The 27,003-nt window shown below is 35.3% G+C and overlaps 1 long non-coding RNA gene across 1 annotated transcript in view; it reads right to left on the reverse strand.

The window, feature by feature from the left end:
* The window catches only part of LOC116269436, a 39,041-nt gene extending 12,637 nt beyond the window's left edge, over positions 1 to 26,404 (reverse strand). Inside the window, exons 1-3 of the long non-coding RNA XR_004176952.1 lie at positions 26,372 to 26,404; positions 19,245 to 19,341; positions 13,516 to 13,701 (exon numbers count right to left, since the gene is read on the reverse strand). This is a non-coding gene — a long non-coding RNA (uncharacterized LOC116269436). The remainder of the gene's footprint in view (positions 1 to 13,515; positions 13,702 to 19,244; positions 19,342 to 26,371) is intronic.
* Positions 26,405 to 27,003: the final 599 nt, after the last annotated feature.

Genomic DNA, 27,003 nt, shown 5'->3' on the forward strand with positions numbered 1-27,003 from the left:
TTAATAAAAAATTCAACAGCCCTTCATGCTAAAAACGCCAATAAATTCGGCATTGATGGAACGCACTCAAAATAATAAGAGCTATTTATGACAAACCCACAGCCAATATCATACTGAATGGGCAAAACTGGAAAAAATTCCCTTGAAAAACTGGCACAAGATAGATGCCCTCTCTCACCACTCCTATTCAACATAGTGTTGGCCTCTGGCTAGCAACTGTAAGAGAAAGAAATCAAGGGTATTCAGTTAGTAAAAAAAAAAGAAGAAGTCAAATTGGAAACCTCTTGCAGATGACATGATTGTATATTTAGAAACCCCATTGTTCTCGCCCAAAATCTCCTCTTAAGCTGATAAGCAACTTCAGCAAAGTCTCGTGGATACAAAATTAATGCAAAATCACAAGCATTCTATATTGTTCAGTAACATGTGAGAGCCAAATCAGGAATGAACTTCATTCACAATTGCTTCAAAGAGTAACCACTACCAGGAATCCAACTTGCATAAGGGAGGTAAAGGACCTCTTCAAGGAGAACTACAAAACCAATGCTCCAAAGTGAAATAAAGAGGACACAAACAAATGGAAGAACATACCATGCTCATGGATAGGAAGAATCAATATCGCGGAAATGGCCATGGATTGCCCAAGGTAATTTATAGATTCAATGCCATCCCCATCAAGCTACCAATGAGTTTCTTTCACAGAATTGGAAAAACTGCTTTAAAGTTCATATGGAACCAAAAAGAGCCCGTGATCTCCAAGACAATCCTAAGTCAAAAGAACAAAGCTGGAGGCATCACGCCACCTGACTTCAAACTATACTACAAGGCTACAGTAACCAAAACAGCATGGTACTGGTACCAAAACAGAGATATAGACCAATGGAACAGAACAGAGTCCCCTCAGAAATAATACCACACATCTACAGCCATCTGATCTTTGACAAACCTGAGAGAACAAGAAATGGGGAAAAGGATTCCCTATTTAATAAATGGTGCTGGAAAATTGGCTAGCCATAAGTAGAAAGCTGAAACTGATCCTTTCCTACCCTATACTGAAAAATTAATTCAAGATGGATTAGAGACTTAAATGTTAGACCTAATACCATAAAACCCTAGAGGAAAACCTAGGTAGTACCATCTGTGACATAGGCATGGGCAAAGACTTCATGTCTAAAACACCAAAAGCAACGCAGCAAAAGCCAAATTGACAAATGGGATCTCATTAAACTAAACAGCTTCTGCACAGCAAAAGAAACTACCATCAGAGTGAACAGGCAACCTACAGAATGGGAGAAAATTTTGCAATCTACTCATCTGACAAAGGGCTAATATCCAGAACCTACAAAGAACTCAAACAAATTTACAAGAAAAACAAATAACCCCATCAAAAGTGGGCAAAGGATATGAATAGACATTTCTCAAAAGAAGACATTCATACAGCCAACAGACACATGAAAAAATGCTCTATCAATACTGGCTACCTGTGAGAAATGCAAATCAAAACCAATAATGAGATACCATTCACACCAGTTAGAAACAAGCATCATTCAAAAGTCAGGAAACAACAGGTAGTGCTGGAGAGAGGATGTGGAGAAATAGGAACACTTTACACTCTGTTGTGGATTGTAAACTAGTTCAACCATTATGGAAACAGTATGGCGATTCCTCAAGGATCTAGAAAACTATCTTAATGCCTTCTCTTCATTACAGAGAGAATCCAATTTCCAACTAATTATTTGCAAATATATCCAGACTCTACAAGAATCTGACCCTTAAGTCAGAACAATTTTTAAAAAGTAAAGGTCTTAAGCTCTCCAAATTATCTAGACAGTGAACATGTGCACTTATCATGGAGTATTAAAGATGTGATGACATTTGACACTTATCGACTCCGACAAACATTGGCTTTGCTTTATCTCTCTGATAAAGTAAATATCCTCAAGCCATAATGAGGTTTGAAGGAAAACAAATACCAAATGAAGGTCTTGCTGAAGATCCTTTCCTGAAAATCCTAAAATTTGAGTTGAAAATTAAAGCAATAAATCATACTACGACAGAAAACTGAAACGTGCAGGTTTAGACTCTTAGTAAAGAATTGAGCACTTGGAAATACATCTTTCCCTTTTGTGCAGAAATTTACCAAAATGATCCTGGAGCTGGTCTATTAGTAAAACAAAAATCTGAAATTATTTTTATGTTGATACTTTGATTGATGTAGTTTACTTTTTTCCCAAAGTCATGATCCTTGCCCAATTAATTGACCATGTATTCTAATTTTAATTATGTTAAACATGGAAATTATATTCTATCACAGAGATATGTCACAAAACTCCTCTTTGGGAAACTGTCTGTCTCATTTCTGTATGACTTCTTCTGAGACATTTTAATTTCATATGCAAAAACCACCATTTGCAGCTCCACATGGCTGAGGAGGCTTCACAATCATGGTGGAAGGCAAGGAGGAGCAAGTCACATCTTACATGGACGGCTGCAGGTAAAAAAAGAGAGCTTGTGCAGAGAAACTCTTGTTTTTTTTTTTTTTTTTTAATTATACTTTAAGTTCTGTGGTACATATGCACAACATGCAGGTTTGTTACATATGTATACATGTGCCATGTTGGTGTGCCACACCCATTAACTCGTCATTTACATTAGGTATATCTCCTAATGCTATCGCTCCCTCCCCCCGCCCCCGCATAATAGGACCTGGTGTGTGATGATCCGCTTTCTGTGTCCAGGTGGTCTCGTTGTTCAATTCCCACCTATGAGTGAGAACATGTGGAATTTGGTTTTCTGTTCTTTCGATAGTTTGCTGAGAATGATAGTTTCCAGCTGCATCCATGTCCCTACAAAGGACATGAACTTATCCTTTTTTATGGCTGCATAGTATTCCACGGTGTATATGTGCCACATTTTCTTAATCCAGTCTGTCACTGATGGACATTTGGGTTGATTCCATGTCTTTGCTATTGTGAACAGTGCCACAATAAACACACATGTGCATGTGTCTTTATAGCAGCATGACTTATAATCCTTTGGGTATATCTCCAGTAGTGGGATGGGTGGGTCAAATGATATTTCTAGTTCTAGATCCTTGAGGAATCGCCACACTGTTTTACACAATGGTTGAATTAGTTTACAGTCCCATGAGATCTTGTGAGACTCATTCACTATCATGAGAACAGCACAAGAAAGACCCACCCCCATAATTCAATCATCTCCCGCCAGGTTCCTCTCACAACATGTGGGAATTGTGGGAGTTACAATTCAAGATAAGATTTGGGTGGGAACACAGGCAAGCCATATCATTTAGCCTTGGCCCCTCCTCCCAAATCTCATGTCCTGACATTTCAAAACCAATCATGCCTTCCCAACAGTCCCCCAAAGTCTTAACTCATTTCAGCATTAACTCAAAAGTCCACAATCCAACATCACCTGAGACAAAGCAAGTCCCTTCTGCCTACAAACCTGTAAAATCAAAAGCAAGTTAGTTATTTCCTAGATACAATAGGAATATAAGCACTGGATAAATAGAGCTGTACAAAATGGGAGAAATTGGTCAAAATAAAGGGGCTACAGGCCCCATGCAAGTTTGAAATCCAGTGGGGCAGTCAAATCTTAATGCTGCAAAAGTATCTCCCTAGACTCTATGTCTCACATCCAGGTCACCCTGATGCAAGAGGGGGATTCCCATGGTCTCGGGCAACTCCAACCCTGTGGCTTTGCAGGGTATAGCCTCCCTCCCAGCCACTTCTATGGGCCAACATCGAGTGTCTGTGGCTTTTCCAGGCACATGGTGCAAGCTCTCAGTGGGTCTACCATTCTGGCATCTGGAGAATGATGGCTCCCTTGTCACAGCTCCACTAGGCAGTGCCCCAGCAGGGACTCTCTTTGGGGACCCCACATTTCCCTTCCACACTGCCGTAGCAGAGGTTATCCATGAGAGCCCTGCCCCTGCAGCATATTTCTGCCTGGACATACAGACATTTCCATATATCCTCTGAAATCTAGGCAGAGGTTCCCAAACCCCAGTTTTTGACCTCTGTGCACTTGCAGGCTCAACACCACATGGAAGCTGCCAAGGCTTGAGGCTTGCACCCTCTTAAGCCACAGCCCAATCTCTATGTTGGCCCCTTTCACCCATGGGTGGAGCTGCTATGATGCAGGGCACCAAGTCTCTATGCTGCACACAGCACAGGGATCCTGGGAATGGCCCACAAAACCACTTTTTCCTCCTAGGCCTTGGGCCTGTGATGGGAGGAGCTGCTGTGAAGACTTCTAACATGACCTGGAGATACTTTGCCCACTGTCTTGGGGATTAACATTTGTCTCCTTGTTACTTATGCAAATTTCTTCAGTGGGTTTGAATTTCCTCTCAGGAAATGGGATTTTCTTTTCTGTCACATTGCCAGGCTGCAAATTTTCCAAACTTGTATGCTCTGCTTCCCTTATAAAACTGAATTCCTTTAATAGTACCCAAGTCACCTCTTGAATGCTTTGCTGCTTAGAAATTTCTTTTGCTAGATACCCTAAATCATCTCCCCCAAGTTCGAAGTTCCACAAATGTCTAGGGCAGGGGCAAAATGCTGCCAGTCTCTTTGCTAAAAAACATAACAAGAATCACCTTTGCTCCAGTTTCCAACAACTTCTCATTTCCATCTGAGACCACCTCAGCCTGGACTTTCTTTTTCCATGTCACTATCAGCATTTTGGGCAAAGCCATTCTCAAGAAAGTTCTAAATGTTTCCACATTTTCCTGTCTTCTTTTGAGCCCTCCAAACTGTTCCAACATCTGCTTGTTATTCAGTTCCAAAGTCGCTTCCACATTTTTGAGTATCTTTTCAGCAATGCCCCACTCTACTGGAACCAATTTGCTGTATTAGTCCATTTTCATGCAAGTGACCATGACAAACATGAGACTGGCAATATGCAAAAGAAAGAGGTTTAATTGGAATCACAGTTCTTTGTCACTGAAGAGCTCTCAAAATCACGGTGGAAGGCAAGAAGGAGCAAATCACGTATTACACAGATGGCAGCAGGCAAAAAAAGAGAGCTTGTGCAGAGAAACTCCTGTTTTTAATACCATCAGAACTTGTGGGACTCATTCACTATTACAAGAACAGCGTAGGAAAGATCTGCCCCCATAATTCCATCACCTCCCACTAGGTTCCTCTCACAACATGTGGGAATTGTGGGAGTTACAATTCAAGATGAGATTTGGGTGGGGACGCAGCCAAACCATATCAGCATCAATAAAGAATATGATAGCTACTCACATAAGAACAAACGATGTAATCTCTCCCTTCTTCTGTCTTTCCTTCCATTCCTCTTTCCTTTTCTCTTTCCTTCCTTTACTTGCTTCATTCACTGCTTTACCCTTATTTTGTTTTCCCCCATTCCTTCCTTTTGTGTAAGACAACATGAAGTATTATATATATGTTTGGACTTTTTAAAAATACACATTTTCATGTGTAGGCTTTGATATTTTCTAGCTATGAAAACTTGAGCACATTACCCAATTCAAGCCTCAATTATCTCACCTATAAAATAGAGCTAATAATGCTTACCAAAGATTAATATGATGAAATTAGAAAATAAAAATAAAATATATAACATATATAAGGCACTCAATAAATGTAAAGTATTATTTTTAAATGCTAGATTTTGTTTGTTTTTGCATTCTATGCTATTTCCATCCTTCTTTACTCACTGACTTAAATACAGCTTGCTAGGCACTTGCTAATTTCTACCATGACACAGTGAAAGAAATCTCATTTTTTTCACTAAAGTAGCTTACCATCTATTAGAAAAGACAAAACAGACGAACCCAAAACATAAATAGATGAGGCCTAAATAAAAATAGCCAGTACTTTAAAAGAGTTTTAGTATTTGTTGCAGACAAAGGCTTATGCAGCCTTATACATTTTAGAAAAAAAAAAGTATATTACTATAGAAGGACTATCTCCATATCTATTCTCTTCTTTAGCACCAGCGATTACTAACATTTTCTATGTACACAGTCAGTATTATACCTATGTGGAACTGCTTCATGGGCAAAGTAATTTGGTTAAAATATATATTTGGAATTGCTTGCATTTCTTTCTTTTCTTTTTTTTTTTTTTTTTGAGACGGAGTCTCGCTCTTTCGCCCAGACTGGAGTACAGTGGCCGGATCTCAGCTCACTGCAAGCTCCGCCTCCTGGGTTCACGCCATTCTCCCGCCTCAGCCTCCGGAGTAGCTGGGACCACAGGCGCCCGCCACCTCGCCCGGCTAATTTTTTGTATTTTTTAGTAGAGACGGGGTTTCACCGTGTTAGCCAGCATGGTCTCGATCTCCTGACCTCGTGATCCGCCCGTCTCGGCCTCCCAAAGTGCTGGGATTACAGGCTTGAGCCACCGCGCCCGGCCGGAATTGCTTGCATTTCAAATGTTCTTTATGTAACTCCTTTACAGTGTGAAAAAAAAATTCAATTTCTCAGGCATTCTGGATAAATTGGATGAGCTTTTTCTTGACTCCAGTTAAGTCTAATTCAAAAAAGTTGATCACTGGCATTGTAGAAATGAAGGGAGGTATAACGCTCCTAGAGGCAACCTTGAACCACAGTGGAGTAAAAGTTAATGGACAAATGTCCCAGCCTTCCAGTTATAGGTGGGTGTGGGCGGCAATTTTGAGATATATTCTACTTTGATTCCCAGAGGATCCCAAGCAGGACTGAGCATAGAGTGATAAATACTCATTAACACAGGTTATTGGCCTTTTTCCAATCTCCATATTACTTTATTTTATCTAACACCTGTGCTTCCTTGATCATCTCCCAAATAAAATATTTGTACTTTCTTATCTGAGAGTGTGGTTATAAGAAAATTCAACATCAGACATATTACAACTGTATGTATCACTAATAAATGATGCACACTGAAGTTCAGTTAGCATAGCACAATAGTTATTAAATAATGTCATATCACTTCTCATAATAGTGATGAATTATTTAATACTTACTATGTGATAGTCACAGTTCCTAAGACTTTAAGGTATTAACTCACTTAATCTTCACCATTATCATATAAAGAACAGCCTCAACTGTTCACTTTCATTAGAGCAGTAGAAAGGGGATATAACTGAGTCTACTTTAGCAAAGAGAAAGCAGAAGAACCAAGGCAGAAAGAAACAGACCAGGGCATTGCTAGAGATTAGAGACCACAACATAAACGAAAATCAAAGAGAGGCTTTTCCCCCAAATTAAGGTAGCCTATGGCCTGATTACCTTAACAATTCCAATTTCCACCAGTTTTCTTTCTGTAATGATTATTAATAATTCCCTCTTTAACTCACAAAAGTATCCTAGTGTGGATGATAAATTTTGTGATCAATTTGCCACATAAATATATCCCATTCTTCCATGTTGCCATGGAAGGATGATGCTTGGTGATAAAACAAATATTACAAGATAGGAGATGAGATATTTTTTATATCGAGGCTTTGGGTTCTTTGATAGCTGCAGCAATGTGAACTATTCTTTAACTGGCGCATCATTGAGTTTGTCCAATTAAAAACTGAAAAGCAGGCCGGGTGCGGTGACTCACACCTGTAATCCCAGCACTTTGGGAGGCCGAGATGGGCAGATCACGAGGTCAGGAGATCGAGACCATCCTGGTTAACACAGTGAAACCCCGACTCTACTAAAAATACAAAAAATTAGCCGGGCGTGGTGGCGGGCGCCTGTAGTCCCAGCTTCTAGGGAACCTGAGGCAGGAAAATGGCTTGAACCCGGGAGGCGGAGCTTGCAGTGAGCCGAGATCGCGGCACTGCACTCCAGCCGGCGACAGAGACTCCGTCTAAATAATAATAATAATAATAATAATAATAAATACAAAACTGAAAAGCATAGAGAAGTGATTCAATGTCTTCCCAAACAGCTTTGCTGCCATTATAAGTAAGAACAACCATTTAGTTCAAAATGCTTCTCTCTTTCAAGGGAAAAAATTATAATGCCCTGGGAGAGTGACATAACACAGATTTACAGATTTAAGTAGAGTGAACAAAAAATGTTGCCTGGAATCAATTCACAGAAGCCACAGAGACAAAGAAGCTGAAATCAGTTTACTTCTACTAAATAATTGCAACTGATTAAGAACATAATCTGAGAATAATCGCTAGCTCATTTAAAAATATCCGATTAAATGGAAATATATTTAGAGTGCCATGGCAAAACTGTCACTAGGGTTCATGACTAGGACCCAGCATTTTGGTTAAAAATCCTTTGTAATTGATTCAGAATATCAAAATTCTTCTCAATCTTGAATAACATTATGAACACAACCTATTTTTTTTTTTTTTGGCTGGATAATGATAATAATTCTTAGGCCTGGAAATTATAAAAGGAAATGTATTTATTTATTGGTGTTGATATACTGTTTTTTTCTAAATAATAATGAGCTGACTTTTAAAATAATTAAATTTTAAAGTGTCATTTTAATCTAAAATAACATCTTTTTAATAATGATTTGAGTATCTTAGTATAATAAATGTAATTTAGTACCTTAAATCCCAATTCCTTTACCATACGACAAATCAAAGCATATTTTCACACAATTCATTGTACTTATATTTTCACACATATTTTTTTTTCTAATTTTTTAAAAATGTCCTCAGGGGAGGTTTGAGCAAAAGAAGAAAGGAGACTGGGAATAGGGAGAATGGTAGGAAGAAGAGCAAGCTTTCAGGAACTGGACATGGGATAAGAGAGCATAAATGGGAATGAGCTGGAAGAACTGTTTGTTTCTTTCTTTTTTTGAATATTAAGATTTGATGTATTTTAAAATTGCACATGCATGCTAGAATATGTACCAGAAAGAATTGCAATTGCTCCAAAGTTACTGGCAGTGCACTCCGGACAGTCCTTGCTCTCTGAAAAGCCAGTTTACAAAATTCCCATTTGGCAATGATAGTGATTATCCACTCTATGAAAGCATTAGCTCAGGATCTCTTTGCACAGCTGACTTCCCTAGTGCACTTCAAATATATTTTGACCTTTCAGAGAAAGGGAATAAAACAAGGTAGGCCTCCTGTTAACTTAGTTTCTACAATTCAGTTTGGAAAATGATTCATGTTTTCTAATATTCTCTGGGTGAAGCTCCTTATTGGTCAACATCAGACCAAATCACCTTGGAAAGGCTATCACAGAATTCCTTGGGTGTTCTTTCTGCTTCCTTATAGCAGAAAACAAAATGTAATGAGTATGAGTAAAACATTATTTGATACTCAGAAGCTTACAACCCAGAGGCGAAATCACAGATCTGGAAAGAAGCATCCCTCTTCCCTTTCAAATGGCCACCTATATGTAGGACAAGATAGAGAGTCTCCCTTTTGGGTCAAATAAAAGGATTTTGATCTATTCAAAAGAGAAGATTTAATAAAAATAATCATCTCAATAAGCTTAAAAAACATAGATTAGACAGAGAAAACACACTGATCTCGTAAATAGAAACTATTATGTTTAAAGGGATTTAATATCCCCATATTTGAATCTAGGGCAAATCACTCACTTTAATGTCAGTAATTTTAAAACTATTCATCTGTTATTATAATACCTCTGTGACTTAAAAGACAAACTTGCCCTATGTTTCTGGATAATCCTGTTCTTTACAAAGCCTTTAGCAGTGGCTGTGGAATAATTACAGAATAATTTTTGAGGTAAAGATATTTAAAGGTAATTTTGGAAGTTATTTTACGGTCACCACAACCCCAAGTCGATTGTTTGCAGGCAAAATGTCTTCACATTCACAATGGTGAATGAGAGATTGTCAGCCAAATACTTAACCATGATTAATGAGATATATTGTTTATTTTTCCAATCTTGAGTACAACTGTGAATAATTAATCATTTTCCCTAGATATTATCACTAGATTATTATTTAAATTTCCTCTTAATCACACAAAGGAAAAGCACTGGCTTATTGTTATTTATAACCATTTAGCCTATTTTCTTGCATCAATTTCAATTTACTTGAACTGGGAGACTGAAGGTACATTCCAGATAACATTAGAAAAAAATGTCATTTAAAAAAATTATCTGAGTGAAAAAAATCTATCTATAACATGTCGGGGAAAGGCAAGCATACACATTCAAAGGAGTAAATATTACCAACCATAATCTGGGATATTGACAGTAAATGTCAAGTACAGTAGAGCCTGGAACAACATGGATTTGGACTTGACAGGTCCACCTATGCACAGATTTTCTTCTGCCTCTACCACGTCTAAGACAGTAGGACCAAGATGTTCTCTTTCTCCCCCTTCTCAGCCTACTCAATGTGAAGATTATAAGGATGAAGACTTTTAAGATAATCCACTTCCATTTAATCAATAGTAAATATATATTTTTATGATTTCCTTACTAATATTTTTTCTCTAGCTTACTTATTGTAAGAATAAAGTATATGATACATATAAAATACATAATATGTATTAATAAACTCTTTATATTACTGGTAAGACTTCTGGTCAACCACATACTATTAATAGTTAAGTTTTATAGAAGTCAAACTGCATGGGTTGTCAGTACCCTTAACACCCACATTGTTCAAGGGTCAACTGTAAGTGTTGCAGACAGAAAATGCAATGGACTATGAAAGGGAAAACAGAATAATCTTCCCATCTGATGTGACAAGATTAGGAAGACATCTAAGACATGTGAGATTAGTTTTGGGCAGTGAAGAATATGTAGGCTTCCTAAAGGCAGAGAAATGGGGAGGCAGAAACTCCAGATTGTACATGAATCTTGAATATAGATGTTGTAAAAGATAAGGTAAATACTGTTAACTGTTATAACAAACAAACCCAAGATTATTAATGGCTTAATGCAATAAACTTATTTGTCATTCAGGTAAAGTTTAAATGCAGGTTAAGCATCCCTTCTCCATATGTGGTTATGCCATCTGAAACACGTCTCTTTCCATGTTCATCACACTGGGAAAGAGAGAGATGGAGGAAGCACATGGGCTTTTAATTGCCATACTCCATAGTTATATGCATGCCATTTTGCTCATAGCCAGCAGACCAGAGCTAGTCACATATTTTCAACCCAAATGTGAGTGAGGCTGGGAAAAAGTCTATAGACATCTCAGGAGCAATACCTTTATCTGTAATTTATAGGTATATGTACGATAAGTTTTGTATTCTTGTAGTCCTAAAATAGAGTAATAGTCCTAAGAATGAACATATTTTTGAGGGGAAAATAGTAAGGATTTTGAAAATCAAAATGAGAATTGAATTTATCTTTTAAAAAAACTGAAAGACATTAATGAATCTGAGCCCAAAGTTCCATAATCCAAAAAATTTTCTAATGAACTGTGTGTTTGTGTGTGTGTACATGTGGCCGCACGGCATTGAGAGGTATGAGGATAACACGTCAAGTATAGTATGGGCTGCTTATTCGATAAGCTAAGCTAAACTAAGCTAAAATGGGATTTCCTCATCTCTGATTTTTTACTCAGAAGTAAAAAAATCAAATGAATTGGTTGCCTACTGTTGCCATTCAGTGTTTGGGTAGGTTCTAAAACAGCCGGATCTTCAAACTGATTCTGCTCTGTGGAGCCAGTAATGATTGTGTATCTATGTTCTACTAGTCAGCTAGGTTTCCCATAACAAAATACCATAAACTGGGTAGCTTAAACAACAGAAATTTATTTTCTCACAACTCTACAAGCCAGAAGCCTGAGTTCAGGGTGCTGGATTTGTTGAGGTCTGTTGAAGACTCTTCCTGACTTGTTTTCTCACTATGTCCTCACATGGTGACAAGAGGATGAGGGTAAGCTCTCTGGTATCTTTTACAGGGATACTAATCTCATCATGAGGGCCTTACCCTCATGATATCATCTAAAGTTAATTATTTCCCAAAGAGTGAAACTCCAAATACTGTCACATTGGTAGTTGGGACTTCAACATATGAATTTGGCAGTGGAGGGCACAATTCAAAGAATAGCATAAGTTAACTAAATATGAAAATTGGCCTTAGCACTGGAGAAGGGACTACTGCTTCTCACTTTTGTCCTGTGTGCAAGAACATTTCATTTTCCACTTTTCTTCCATTTGTCAAATTATTAGTTATCCCTCAAAACTCACATAAGACTCCTGCTTCTAAGTTAATTATTCTTTAATTGCCAGAGTTTACAATTGATTTCACCTATCTATGAAAATTTTTGTTGTTGTTGTAATTAGAATTAATGTTACATATAATTATCCTCTAATTGACTTATTTACAAGGGTTGTAAATGGATCATATTTACAAGAATAATTACTGATGCATTTTATATAGTATAATTATTTTCTTGTTAATATTACATTGTATAACACATGTGCAGAATATAAAGTAAATCAGCTGCAACAATATGCCTTCTTAACATTGGCAGCACCTAAACGGGGAATTATTTATAGTGTAATCTCCCTTAAGTAGTACAATAGTAAACTACCTATTAATAGTAGAATATCCTCTAAAAGGATGGGTAAAGTGTATTAAATGATATAATTTGTCATACATTTTGTGATAATTGCTCTCAAATGTGATAATGACAGGTGTGTCATTGTCAGAATGTATTTTTTAAATAGCATAAGTTACAGTTTATTTACTTGCTTGTATAGAATCCCTGACTCCTGGCAACCTGTATTCCTGATTTTAGAGTTTCCCTCTTTACTTAGAAGAAAAAGTTTTCAGTCGAAAACTTAGCAGCTCTATACAAATACCAACTTTTCCCAGGAGGAGAAAAAGGAATAGGAAAAACTTTGGATAATTTCAGTCTTGGAAAATGAGGGAGAAGAAAGTGCTCTTGAGAAGGAAACTTTGCTCTCAATTAAAAGAATACAAAGTGGACTAATGTAAGGAAATTGTTAGGTTCAGAGATAAGTGGATCAGCTCACCCTGGCAGTTCATAGAGCTGGATGAAATGGGGGTAAGGATACCAGTGTTTGTTTACTGGTTGATTTGGGGTTAGGAGAGTAATGATGTAACTAACTTGCTTTTGTTTTTCCTTTAATTGGTCTATAAAAAGATCACTAAATATGTATATCTATACAACTTTGTAGTGGATCCAGTGTAGCACGTGGGAAAGTTACCACCAACGTTAGTAACAACAATCATATTTTGAGAAAAGTAACTATATCTTCCTCTTTTATATAATATAAATAAAAAAGTGAGTGTTAATTAATAAACACTTGTAGATACATCTCCTCTTCAGGATTAGGTTGTTCTTTGAGATTAAGAGAAAACATACATAGCTACATGTGGACCAATAAGGAAATTTTCTTTGTGCACCTTGTTCTCGTTCACAGAGAAAAGCATTCAAAAATCTTCAGAGCTGTCAGGGGAAGATAGGGCCCACCTTGCACTTGACATTATACATTAGACTTACTGTCTTTCATTAGACACAAAAGGGGAATAACTAAGTATGTTTGGGGATCAACAAATCCTCCAGATAAAACATGCAGTATAATATATACAGAATAAAAGATAATACTCACTGGGGCATGGATTACACCATGTGAGCTGTCTGTCTTTGCACCAACTTCATCTCAGCTTTCCGCAGTTCTCTCTGTTTCAATTCTTGGTAGGTTAACAGTTTATCAGTCATCTTCATAATAAGGGAGATGACTAAATTCAAGTCTCCCCTTTCTTGCCTTAAATGTAACTGATTGTGAGACTTGCATCTGGAAAAGATGGAGCAACCAAGACTAAATTTACCTTCCCAAGTAAAAACAACCACATAAAAACAAAATAAATAAATGAAAGAATGTTTTTTTTTTTTTAAATACTAACCATCAGGCAATGGATCACAAAAATTCCTGAGAACCAAGGTAAGTGAGAAGAGCATATGATTTCCCTCACTTACTTATGAGAGAATTTCCAGGCTGCACAGAGATGGGAAACTGAGGAAGGGCATTCATTAGTTAACTTTTTAATACTATTCCAGGCATCATAACAGTAGTGGTAATGAGGTACAATGATCAACAAGATAATTTTCATGCCATTAAGAGGCAAACAAAATAATAAGGCAGATTGGAAATAAACTCTTACCATCATTTTAACTGGATAAAAAGTGAAGTGTCTAAATAAAGATGTATATATTTGGCACGTTTGAGTTCACAAGAGGAAGAACATATTTCTAGCCAGGAAAACCACGAAAGGATTCCAAACAGAGACTAAACTTGTCCTTTGAGGATAGGTAAGATATCGTTTGCAAAGATTAGGTAATATATTCTAAGAAGAGAAAATATCAATAGGAAAATAATACAAGGAGAAAAATACAGAACAATGCAAAATGTGGCCCACTAAGTGGGTGGGTAATGTGGAAAAAGTAAAAGCAGGTTAAGCAAGTGAAAGTGTGAGGTCAATGAAGAAAGAGGCTGCATCTGTCTCATTAGTAACTTATCTAAAGAAACAAGCAAATTTTCCTGAGGGATCTCAGGTAATCAATAAGTAAATATAATTAAAAGAACTAATAAGTAAAATAAAAAATGTTAAAATATGTGAAAAAGTTCTGCAACCTATAAGTACTCTATAAAGGCAACTTAGAGTTGAAACACACATTTTTTAAGTTTACTGCAATGTAGCCTACTGGAAACGTTTCTTAATGATAGATTCAGGAGGAAGATAAGGGAACCTGCCTAGGGCCTTGTCTGGGCATGCCCACAATGGACTGGGGGCCCTCCTGTGAACTGGGAGAATGGTGTGGAGCCACCAGGGGTTCCCGGCCTTATGCAGAGGGGAGGAGCTGGGCCTCTTCAGCTCCTGTGTGGTGGCCTGGTATTCAGTCTGTGAGGTGAGAGCCTGTTGGCAGGACCCCTTTTTATTCCCCAAGAGCTTTCCTTTAATAAATACCGCTCTTCTCGCCTTTCAATGTGTCCGCGTGCCTAATTATTCCTAGTTCTGTGATAAGAACCCAGATTTTAGCTGAACTAAGAAGCAAAAAATCCTACATCACTAATAGAAACCTCATGTGAAGAAGTTTTACTTAGTTAACTTCAATGATTCTGCATGAATAAGTGGCTTAAGTGCTTTATGTTCTCAGACTTTACACTCAAGCCAGTCCAATAAACCTGTAAGTCCAAAACTAGAATTATTTTTCCTTAAATATTCCAATGTTACAGGGAGGAGATGATGCTTTTTGCAGATTACTCTGTTAAAGGCTATTAGGGGATACCCCTTCTTAGAAACAGCTAAAGTCTAACCACGGACACAGGAGGAGCCTCAAATTTGTTTATTAGATCCATAGCCTTCCTCGTGTTTCTTGTCACTTCTCCTGTCTCTTTAATGAAGCCCACTGAAGGTAGAAAAAGCTGCATCTTCATCTTCACTGTGGCCTAATTTTTCTTACGCTCCATGCAACAGTGAGTTCAAAAATCAAGCTACAATGCTCTGCCTGGAAATAATTCTCAGTAAAATCCAGGGTAAAATCATGAAAAACAGAAACTTATAACCTAATAAAAGTGAGAGCTAGGATATTCTCTTGAACCAAAGCAAAGGAAGCAGAAAGAGTTAAAAGATGTTAAATCCTATATTTAAAATAGAATGGAAGGAATTCGCTAATTAATTGAATATAAAGTGTAAGAAATAGAGGAGCTAAATGTGTTATTAATACATAAGATTTTTGCTTGAGCTACTGAAAAACTGGAGGTTCCATTTATTGAATGGTGTAAGTTCTAACATGAACAAATTTGGGAGTGGGAATCAATAATTCTATTTTGATTGTGTTCCATTAGAGAGCCTATTTAAATATCTAAGAGGCAACCTTAACTAGTTCATGGTATCTGTGAATCTAGAATTCAGTAGACATATCAGATCTGAAGATATTGATTTGGAAGTTTTAGAAATTATTATATATTACATTTTGATTATGTAATGATTATATTTTGATTATATTATTATAATTTTACAAATGACTTTCAAATCCAAGATACAAATAATATTACCTAGGCAATGAGTTTAGATAAAGGCAGGAAGTGATTTAAGAATCTAAACCCAGCATCAATTCAATACAAACTCCAAAATTTAGAAGCTAGGAAGAAATAAATAAAATAATCTGAAATGGAACACCAAATGAAGTAGAAGTAAAACTAAAGAAAGAAGAGTTGGAGGAGCCAAACGAAAAAGTCATATAATGAAATATATTCTATATCTAATTTAGAAAACCAAAAGACTTATGATATAACACTATGTAAAAAACTGGGTATTAAATAGACATAATATTAAATCAATAGCACATTTCCATAAATGTTTTCATGTACATCAGAAAATTCTAGAAAACTTTGTAGGAATTAATGAATGCCTTTAGAAAGTAGCAGAGAAGAGAATGGGGCAGTTGGAAAGTAATTTTTTAAAAGCTCTTGTTTGGATTAACAAAATGTAAGTATCATTTTTATAATAAACATTGTTGAAATAAATCTCTTAATATGGATAGATATAATACATAAAATTATTTGCAAAATACATATTAACAAATATTTCATATTTATACAAGTTTTTTATGTTATAGTTCTTAATTTTAAAAACATGATTAAAAAGTCATGAAATTTTTACATGTTTATAAACTCTTTTATTTATAAAGAAAATTCCCTACGCAAATTTGTCCAAAGCAAATAATAATGAAACTGATTTCTAATACATCTGATGCAAATAACAACAAGTCAGTCTCACTCAATATTCCTAATAATTAAAAAGGAGAGCAGCATTTTATACCAGGAGAAAAACACAACTAAAAGGCAGAGATTTTAGGATGGTGGTATCAACTCTATCATTTGTGTAATGTCAGGTAAGTCACATAATTTCTCTTTGTTCAAATTTCTTAGTCCACATAAATGAGATGATAATTATGCCAACACATTTATCTTGGTTTCACAAAGTAATGATTAGTTGCGGTAATATAAGTCAAATTGATTTGGAAAATAGAAAACTTATTAGACCCCATAAAGTGCTGTCAGTATTTAAATCATTGTCTTGCATATAAATTAAGTCTCTGACTGTTTCTCAAATATTTGCTACAGAAAGTATGATCCCGCAGGTATATTTTATAACTTAATATTTATTGACTTTTTACCTTCAAAATATTTGGAGAGAAAATTTTATATTACATGTGATTTAGTTACTCTAAGATTGCTGAAGAGCTCAAAGCTGTTCCCTATACAGAATCCTTTAAAAGTCCCCTTCCCTTTCGCTGCCTCCAGTGATAAGAATTTAATCAATTCATACAAAAATGAAGCCTAACTTGCATAAGCAGCTCTTATCACTCAGACATTATTTTCATCAGAGTCAACATGTGTTTTGCTCTTTATTCATTTTGTCCAATATACTTTTAGTTCTTTTTCCATGTAGCTATTATAGTATGGATTATATCTCAAAATAAATCACTTTTCTAATAGGAAGTTCCTCATACCTACAAAAAGACAGAGTATTTTATTGAAGTATGGTTAACACCTAACTCTTGGAATTGTATTTGGCCACATTAAATTATTGTCCATAAGATATACCTAACTAACATGTGAACTGTGGCTAATGTGAACACAACAGAATACCTCTTTTTCATTTATTCTGGCCTACTGATGTATTAATATTTAGTAACAATTGTAATATAAAATATTAAGGAGTTAAGACAAAAGCATTTGCCATAATAAATGATTCTCCTCTCCTATATGGGTTTGGAGTAGGGAAAACATGGCTGTGTTATGACTGCTAGACTTCTTTAAGACAGTTACCATTGTCACATGGAACCCTGGATGAACAGTCATTTCAAGAACTATAATGAATTCATCAATTTTGCTACAGAAGAGATCATTCCCACGATAGCTCATTGTCCCCAGACTTCTTACCCAGACAACTTCAGTGAGAAAAAGGTCATGAGCCGTTTCTATAGTGGAGAAACAATGCTATGAATGTTAGTTTTTGAAAACATAGATGTTGGGGAAAGATACTAGGAGGGATATTGAAAAAAAATTCTTAGAACCTACTTCTATGATTCCAGCATCAGAGATGGAATTCAGAACTGTTACAAACTGTTTCAGTTCCTACAACTTTGGTTTCTCGGTGTGAGCAGGCAAGTTACCAGAAAAATGGTTCTTTTCACTTCACCAGTCCTTTCCATGTCAATCTTTTATTTTTCAGTGTTCTAGTTTACAACTTGCTATAAGAGCTAATAATAAGTATAAGTGGTTAATGAATTATTCCTGCAGAGGCACTGATTTAGGTTCATTTTTTTTTCTAGTATATTCTCCTCAGAATTTGCTATTTTTGAGTTATTATAAAGATTTGACCATTAAAAGTTGTATGCATGTATCAAAATATCACATGTACCCCATACGTATGTATAATTGTTATTTATTCATAAAAATTAGAAAAGAGAAAAAATCTTACATTGCAGATTGGAATTCTAATTTTAAAATTAGATAGAAATTTGTGACTATTAAGGAACGTCATTTATTTTTTTCTCTAGAGGATTTTGCTTTTTAAATATATTTGAGTAGTCATTTATTCCTTTTGAAAGCTTTAATCAGTATCTAATGTCATGAGGTCCTAACAGTATCTATTATTAAGACTGCTACATACCAGTAAAACCTCTGGCAATTGAGAAGTTCATTTAGCTTCTTACTACTATTTTCCTTAAATTAAGTTCATTAATTTCTGACATGAGAGGTGTGAGAATTAAATGAGTGCAGAAGCAGTGGACTCCTTGCAAAATACTTGAAGCAGAGTTTTAACTTATTAAGTCTAGATTGTTTGTTTTCTTTTTTTACCACTCTTCCACATCTAAATATGTCTAGCTATATGGAGAGCTATTATATTGCTCTCTTAATCTTTACCTATGTATAACCTATCTAGTCATCCTCTGTCATTATCCTGCAGTATAAATACTAATAGCTTTTTCCTTAAACATTTTATGTGGTCTTAATTTTTATGAACAAATGCATAAATTTAACTGCTTAATTAAAATGCCCAAGTAAGTAAACATGTAAATATTAGCATTCTTTCTACAAGAAAAATTATTTTAATACAGGTTGAGCATTCCTTATCCAAAATCAGAAATGTTTTGAATTTCCATTCTTTTTTCAGATTTTGGAATATATATAATGAGCTATATTGGGCATGTCAACCAATTCTAAACAAAAAAATTATTTATGTTTTATATATAGCTTATACACATAGCCTGAAGGTAATTTCTGGCAACATTGTGCATAAAACTCAGTTTGTATTAAGTACTTACACGTGGAATTTTCAACTTGTGGTGTCATGTCGGCATTCAAAAAGTGTCAGAGTTTGGAGCATTTCAGATTTCAGATTTTGAATTGGGAATGCTCAATCTGTAACATACAAAATAAAAATAGATTAAAAACAAATGAATAAATAAGACATGACATATATTAAAACCTTTTTGAGGACACATTTTTATTCTCAGGTGTCAAAGTATCATTATGAAGACTGCTTTCTGCTGTACTCATTAAAAATTTTCAGATCAAATAATATTTAACAGACTGATACAATCAAAATTTTCAGGATTCAAATGTGGAAAATGTCTATTCCCTTTAGAATACCATAAGTAAAGAACTAATAGAATTAGAAGAAACCTTGATTCAGTCAGATTCACTTCTTTATGTAGTTGGAACACAGAAAGATATTTTTCAAAGCAATTCTGATGTTTGCTTAGATCCTTGAAAATTTTCTAAAAGATAGGAATATATTGTTAATGTACAGAAATTCATGTTCTCAGGATCTCTACAACTCTTAATATTCTCTATCTAAATGATAGTGAAAGACCAAAAACCCTGTTCTTTGATTTTATCTTCAAAACAAAATTTTTCTAAATTGTAGTACTGCTACATTTAACATCTCTCCGTTCTACCATTCCTTCATTTTCTGTTCACCCTTTACTTAAAATTACATTGTTTTTAATCAGCGAATCCCACACTGTCATTTCTCCAATTTTATTATTTTTTTGTTAAAGCAATTTTACTTTTAATTTGAAATAATCTAACACTTACAGAAACACTAAAAGTAGAATACAAAGAATTTTTTCCGCCATAAAACCATTTTAGTGTAAGTTGCTGGCATTATGTCACATTAATCAATCTAAAATGTCCATGAATTTGGTTTTGTCTGATGTTTGTTGATGAGCACATTCAGGTTGTGCATGTTTTGTAGGAATGTCGTAGAAGAGATACTGTGTTATTCACATTGCATTGTAGTAGCACCCAATTTTAACTTGTCCCATAACTGATAATATTTACTTTGGTAAGATAGACTGTCTACTTTTCTCCACCGTAAATACATATTTCATTTTAAAAATTGCTTAAAACTGTAGAACTACATTGTAACTTACCAATTTTTCAATTCATTTATTTATTAATTAGAGCTTGGGCTCATGGTGTCATACTTTATTCAACATTACTTAGGTGTTTTTGCATTCATGCCTGTGCCAGTGCAAATTCCTTCAAGCTTGATTTCATGTTCACCTTCCAATCATTCTTTGAGAACTTACTCATTTTCTAGCTAAAAAAAAAAAAAAAAAAAAAACAGGCCGGGCGCGGTGGCTCAAGCCTGTAATCCCAGCACTTTGGGAGGCCGAGACGGGCGGATCACGAGGTCAGGAGATCGAGACCATCCTGGCTAACACAATGAAACCTCGTCTCTACTAAAAATACAAAAAAAAATTAGCCGGGCGTGGTGGCGGCGCCTGTAGTCCCAGCTACTGGGGAGGCTGAGGCAGGAGAATGGCGGGAACCCGGGAGGCGGAGCTTGCAGTGAGCCGAGATCGGGCCACTGCACTCCAGCCTGGGCGACAGAGCGAGACTCCGCCTCAAAAAAAAAAAAAAAAAAAAAAAACCAGTTTAAGCTTATCTAATAATTTATGTGTCACAACCCTGGAATCAGCCATTTTTCCTAGAGCACGAGTTCCTTTTAGTGGAGATTGGTATTTAGAAACCAAGATAGATGTGTCCATTTATTTTAAGCTGTCAAACTGTCACTGTCCTTGGGCCTTCTAGAGGACTGATGTAGGAAAAATATAATACAATATATAATATATAATAATGCAGGATATTCTATCGTCTATATTGTGATGTCATGAACGCACACTCATCTATTGAAAATCATAAGCATGTAGAGACACCTCAAATTTCAATATTAAAAACAGTCGATTTCATTATGGTTTTCTTCCTGTCCAATTAATTATGCATAATCCTTCTCTGACAGTGAAACCCTGGTTTCCATGATCCTTAATATATTCACTTATTTAATCAAACATTCTGTATTTAACCTCACATGGTCACTGCTACGGTCTTCTTCACGGAGGTGTCCCCTTCACAGTTGGGCTGGGCAGCTAACATTGCTCTTACCTCATACATGATTATCCCCTCAGGCTGCACATGCTTTGAAACTCTGATCTAGGTCACCCTCACTCCAGTATTGGCACCCTCCTCGCTCCACAGAAAGCCCTCCTACATAATATCTGATTGTCTCTATGTGAGCTTTATTACACCAGTCATGGCTCTGTTCCTGTGTGGACTCCATCCTCATCATTTCAGCTCTTACTCTTATCTCTGATCCCTGTGCAATTATCTGTCTTGTTTGGCCCCACAGAATAAATTAATAGAAATTATTCAGGAAAAGGAACTACTAAATGGACACAGAAAAAGAAAGAGAAAGAAAAAACTAAAGAGGAGAAGAAAGAGTTTTCTCTTTTTACCTATGATGCCAAACATGTACATTCTCCAAGTTAGAATTATTTGCGTATAGAGGGAAAAGGGAGAAGTTTAGCAGGCAATGAATAAATTACATTTAGCTAATAGGAAAGAAAGAAGGCTAAGAATACTTCTGCATTAAGAACTTATCTCTCTTCCATCCTAGCTACTATACAAACACAGTGGGGCCCTCCACACATTCTGGGGTATATTTAATGCATGTGATTCAGGTGAACTACCTCCTGCATGTGGCTCATTAACCACTTCTCTGTTCAAGTTGACTAAAACTTCTTTAAGTCTCTTTGGGTGTATTGCAACATGTAGGAACCCTTCCACCAGGGCTTTGATTAAAATTATTTTCTAATCTGTTTTCTCCCTTTCCAAGCCTTGTAAACATGACTATTCCCCAACTAGGAATTTCCCAGATTAAAGGCAACTATTTTCCAGAGTAAAAACAATTTTTCTTAATAAAATCACCACAGACAACCTCCATTCACCAATACTACTATTAATAAAATAACATACAGTAATGTGCCACATGTTTCAATCAACACTGAACAACATATACAATGGTGGTACCAGAAGATTATAATGGAGCTGAAAAATTACTATTGTCTAAATGACTATGTTACCAATTTATTTATTTAGTATACTATATATTTCATTATTATTTTAGAGTGCCCTCCTACTACTTATTTATTTAAACAAAGTTAACTGTAAAACAGCCTTGGGCAGATCCTTCAAAAGGTATTTCAGAAGAAGACATTGTTATAGAAGATGACAATTCCATGTATGATACTGTCCTTGAAGACCTTCCAGTAGGACAAGATGGAGAGGTGGAAAACAGTGATATTGATGATCTTGACCCTGTGTAGGCCTAGACTAATGTGTGTGCTGTGTCTTAGTTTTTATAGAAAAACATTAAAATGCCAAAAAATTTTAAAATAGGAAAAGACATATAAAATAAAAATACAAAATGTTTTGCACAGCTGTACAATGTGTTTGTATTTTAAACTAAATATTATGATAATCAAAAGTTTAAAAATGAAACATTTACAAAGTAAAAAAGTTACAGTAAGCTAATATTCATTTATTATCAAAGAAAGAAAAAAATTTAAATAAATTTAGTGTAGCCTAAGTGTACAGTGTTTAAAGTCTACAGCAGTGTGCAGTGATGTCCTAAGCTTTCACATTCACTCACCGCTCACTTGGTGACTCACCAGAGCAACTTCAGTTCTGGAACCTCCATTCATTGTAAGTGTTCTACACAGTTGTACCATTATTTACCTTTTATTCTTTATTTGTACTGTACTTTATCTATGTTTTGATACCCAAATAACTCCCATTTTGTTACAGTTGCCTGTAGTATTCAGTACAGTACCATGCTGTACAGGTGTGTAGCTGAGGAGCAACAGACTACAGCATATAGCCTAGCTATGTAGTGAGCTATACCATCTAGGTTTGTACTTCACTACAATATTCACACAGCGAAGAAAAAGTCATCTAACAATACATTTCTCAAAATATATCCCCATCATTAAGCAACACATGACTTTAAGTGAGGATTCATAGCAACATGGATTTTCACAGAAAACTAGTATTTAAGTAGACAGCCCATCCACTATAACTACTTTAATTATTACAGGCATGAAAATAAAATACCTATCATTGTCAATATACACAGTATCAGCATTTTTGACATCAATATTGTATGTTTTTCTGTGATATTTTAGTAATCATAAAAGGTTTATTTGCTTAACAAAGTGTGTGGCCTTTCACAGAATATAAAGTTTGGAGAGAACAGAATATAAATTTCACAGAATATAACAGAATTGTATTTCACAGAATATAAACTTTGGAGAAGTGTAATCTATACTGATTCTTACTGACATGTATTTCTTAGGGATGCTACTACATTTTATGTCTTAGATTAGATAAAAACATATTAGCACCCATCAAACTGAGTTGATTTGAACAATTACTTAGCCACCTACTTCTGATGCTACATTTAAAATAATTGCTTCACCTTTCTGTGACCTATTCATGTATAAACTGAGGATTATGATATCCTTCTCACAGCATTTTTGTCAATCCCTGTAAATGGCTTTGCACAGTGCTTGGCATATAGTAATTTTCCATTAATTTTTGTTTTTGATTGTTATTTTAATTTTAGTCTTGAACTCCAGTGGGACTCAATTAATACTCTTCCTGCCTCACCCAAATCAGCCTTCACACCTTGAGGATGATTGTTGATGGGGCTCAGAACCGGAGTACAGAGTATCAGTGAGCAGAGCTTTGTGTGTAATGGCTTTGTCTTTTAGACTTGCCTTTTTGGAGTCCTTGTCCTGTGATTAAGAGAATAGGCACTAGTACTAACTGGCTGAGTTTGAATCTGGATTTCTCCATTTATTCGCGGTACTTAATTATGGTTATGGCAAGGGAGTACAGGAAGTCCTGTGAGTTTATGGTTTCTTTATCAATCACTAAAGAAAACTTCCCATTTTTATATTGATACCATGGGGGTTTCCATAGCAAGAGATTCACACTGACTTAAGAGCAGGGATGCTGATAGGATGTGCTTTTCTTTTGCAAAACTGAAGAAGAGCTCTTGGTAATTCAAACATATTCTCAGGCAAATTATGTTTTTAAAGAGTATATTTGGAAGCTTAAAGGGTTGAAAATTAATTTCCTTAAATCTGTCCATGCTTGAATACTCTTTAAATAGTCTTCACATACCAACACATACAAAGCCACTGGGTTAAATCACAGATAAATCTATTGTAGTAGGAAAACTACAAAAATGGCAGTGAATAATAAAACTTGGAATTTCTTCTACCTTCTTTTCTGCTCTCCCCCAGTGTTCCTTGCCTGCATTGCTGTAGTGGAATCATACCCACAATTTTTGCTGTCTGGCCTGTGGGACAAGATAGAGAAAGTAGAGCACAAGCTAGTGCTCATTAGGATGTCGTCCAGAAGTTGTTCACACTCTTGCACTCACAGTGACAAAACAGACCTTAGTCAGAAACCACAGCTGGCAGCATGAAAGCTAAGAAAAGAGGCTTCCAGCTGTTTGGTGAGTTCCTCTTCTACAATCAAACTTTTTACTAAAAAAGTAGACTAGTAAAATGGGTTTGAGGGATAATTAGCAGAGTGTAATACTTTTAATAACTCTCAGTCAATTGTTTTTAATGGGTGTCAATAATTCCAGCTACTCAGGAGGCTGAGGCAAGAAAATTGCTTGAACCTGGGAGACAGAGGTTTCACTGAGCCAAGATCATGCCACTGCACTCCAGCCTGGGCAATAGAGCGAGACTCTGTCTCGAAAATAAAATAAATAAATAATATGCATGTGTTTGAAACATCATCCTGAGACTCCTTAGTGGCAACCAAACTAACCATTTCTGAATTTATGAAAAAAAAAAAACAGAAATAAAGGACTATCTAAAAATACATTTTTCTATGATTACATTATCTGTGAGATAAAATATCCTTACTAATAAACTCATACACTAGCCTCCCTTCCTGGAAACACACACACTGGCTTCCCCTCTTTGAACAACAAAATATGAGCACTAACATGTATAATTCTCTTCCTTTCAATTTCTCTGGAGGGTGATTACGTATTCCTTCTTTACTTTCTGGGAGATAAAACTGATTTTCAGGTAAGAAAGCCCATTTCAGTATCATGAGACTTGAATTGTTAGAAAGTGTTTTTAGTCTAATATTCACTAACACTTACTGTTCACCATTATCAAGTTAGCACTGTAATATGAATTTTTGAGAATAATATATAATTTTGTTTAGCAGTGAATTCTGAACTTTGTGGCCTGTTTAGAATACTTCTTACTTCTTTTGAGATAATTCTGAATTATTCTGTCTTTTTGTACATGGAAAAAAATAATTGGTCCATAGTTTTATTTTATGTCTTTAGTGATTAAAAGGCATTTACTTTCTGTAATAGTTTCCTGGTTCCTGGTATTTACATAATGTAGTAATGTAAATAATATATAATTTGCATTTTATATGTAAACAAAACCTTCCATTTACATTACAAATTTTTCAGTAAAATAATTACTGAACTGAAAGTGAGTATACAATTTTCTTCCTTCATGAAACCCCATATTTAACATTTTGGGTCACTAGGGGATTATTTAGAAAGTGCGTATTTGTTCAATTTCTCTATATGATATCCTGGAGGATTAAACATGGCTTTCAAGTTGCTTAATTTGCAACCACTATGCAATCTAACCACTCAATGAGCTCTTAATGCATTTGAGGTTCTTTGTAAACGCCTTATGATTGCACCGAATTTGAAAGTTGCTTAAATAATTTAAAAGAGAGAAAACTTCCTGTGTAGTCCTTCTCTTGAAACATCATGCTTTCCCCTTTCCAAACATACCAAATGATATTTCGAATAGAAAACAATCTGCAGAATATATACAATCTGTTTAATTTAGCATACCTTTTGGGAACAAAAATTAAATGCAGTCTATTTTTGTTTTAAATTATACATTTTACCATCAAATTGCTTTAAGAATTCTACAATTCATGCAATATAAGGCCTACAATAACATTAAAGCCTCTAGAAAAAATGCCTCAATATGATTTTTTAAATTTTACCTTTAATAATAAGTACACATTTGGTAATACTTACAAAAGTTGATGTTATGACGCATGTAAATTACCTTGAAATTTAAAATGAAGAAAAGAGAATTTAGAAAAGATACACATAGTAAAATAATTAGTAGAAAGTAAAAGTTAACTAAGAAACTACAACATTATTTCTTCCTATCTCACATTACACACAGTTAAAATGAGAAGCTATAAATAATGTTTATTAATTATTTCTTAGAAAATTGAAACCAAATATATAGCAGTACCAGGCACACAACAGATTCTAAGTTAACAATCAAGAATAAAAGACCTATTCAGTGATGGAATTTTAAAGCCTGATTTATATTAATTTATGCTTCAGAAAAATAATTCATAAATATAAGAAAGAGTAAATTAAATCTTGAAATTGTGACATTTTTACAATTTTGCCCCCTATATTTTTGTTATATTAATTGTTATCACTGTATTAACCTATTCTCACCCTGCTAGAAAAAAAACTATCTGAGACTGCGTAATTTATAAAGAAAGAGGTTTCATTGACTCGCAGTTCCACAGGTTGTACAGGTGGCATTGCTGCGGAAGCCTCAGGAAACTTACAATCATGGCATATGGCAAAGGGGAAGCAAGCACATCTTCACATGGCCAGAAGGAGACACAGCAGAGTGGGGAGTG

Source organism: Papio anubis, chromosome 11, assembly GCF_008728515.1.
Source record: "Papio anubis isolate 15944 chromosome 11, Panubis1.0, whole genome shotgun sequence".
In the NCBI taxonomy this organism is placed as follows: domain Eukaryota; kingdom Metazoa; phylum Chordata; class Mammalia; order Primates; family Cercopithecidae; genus Papio; species Papio anubis.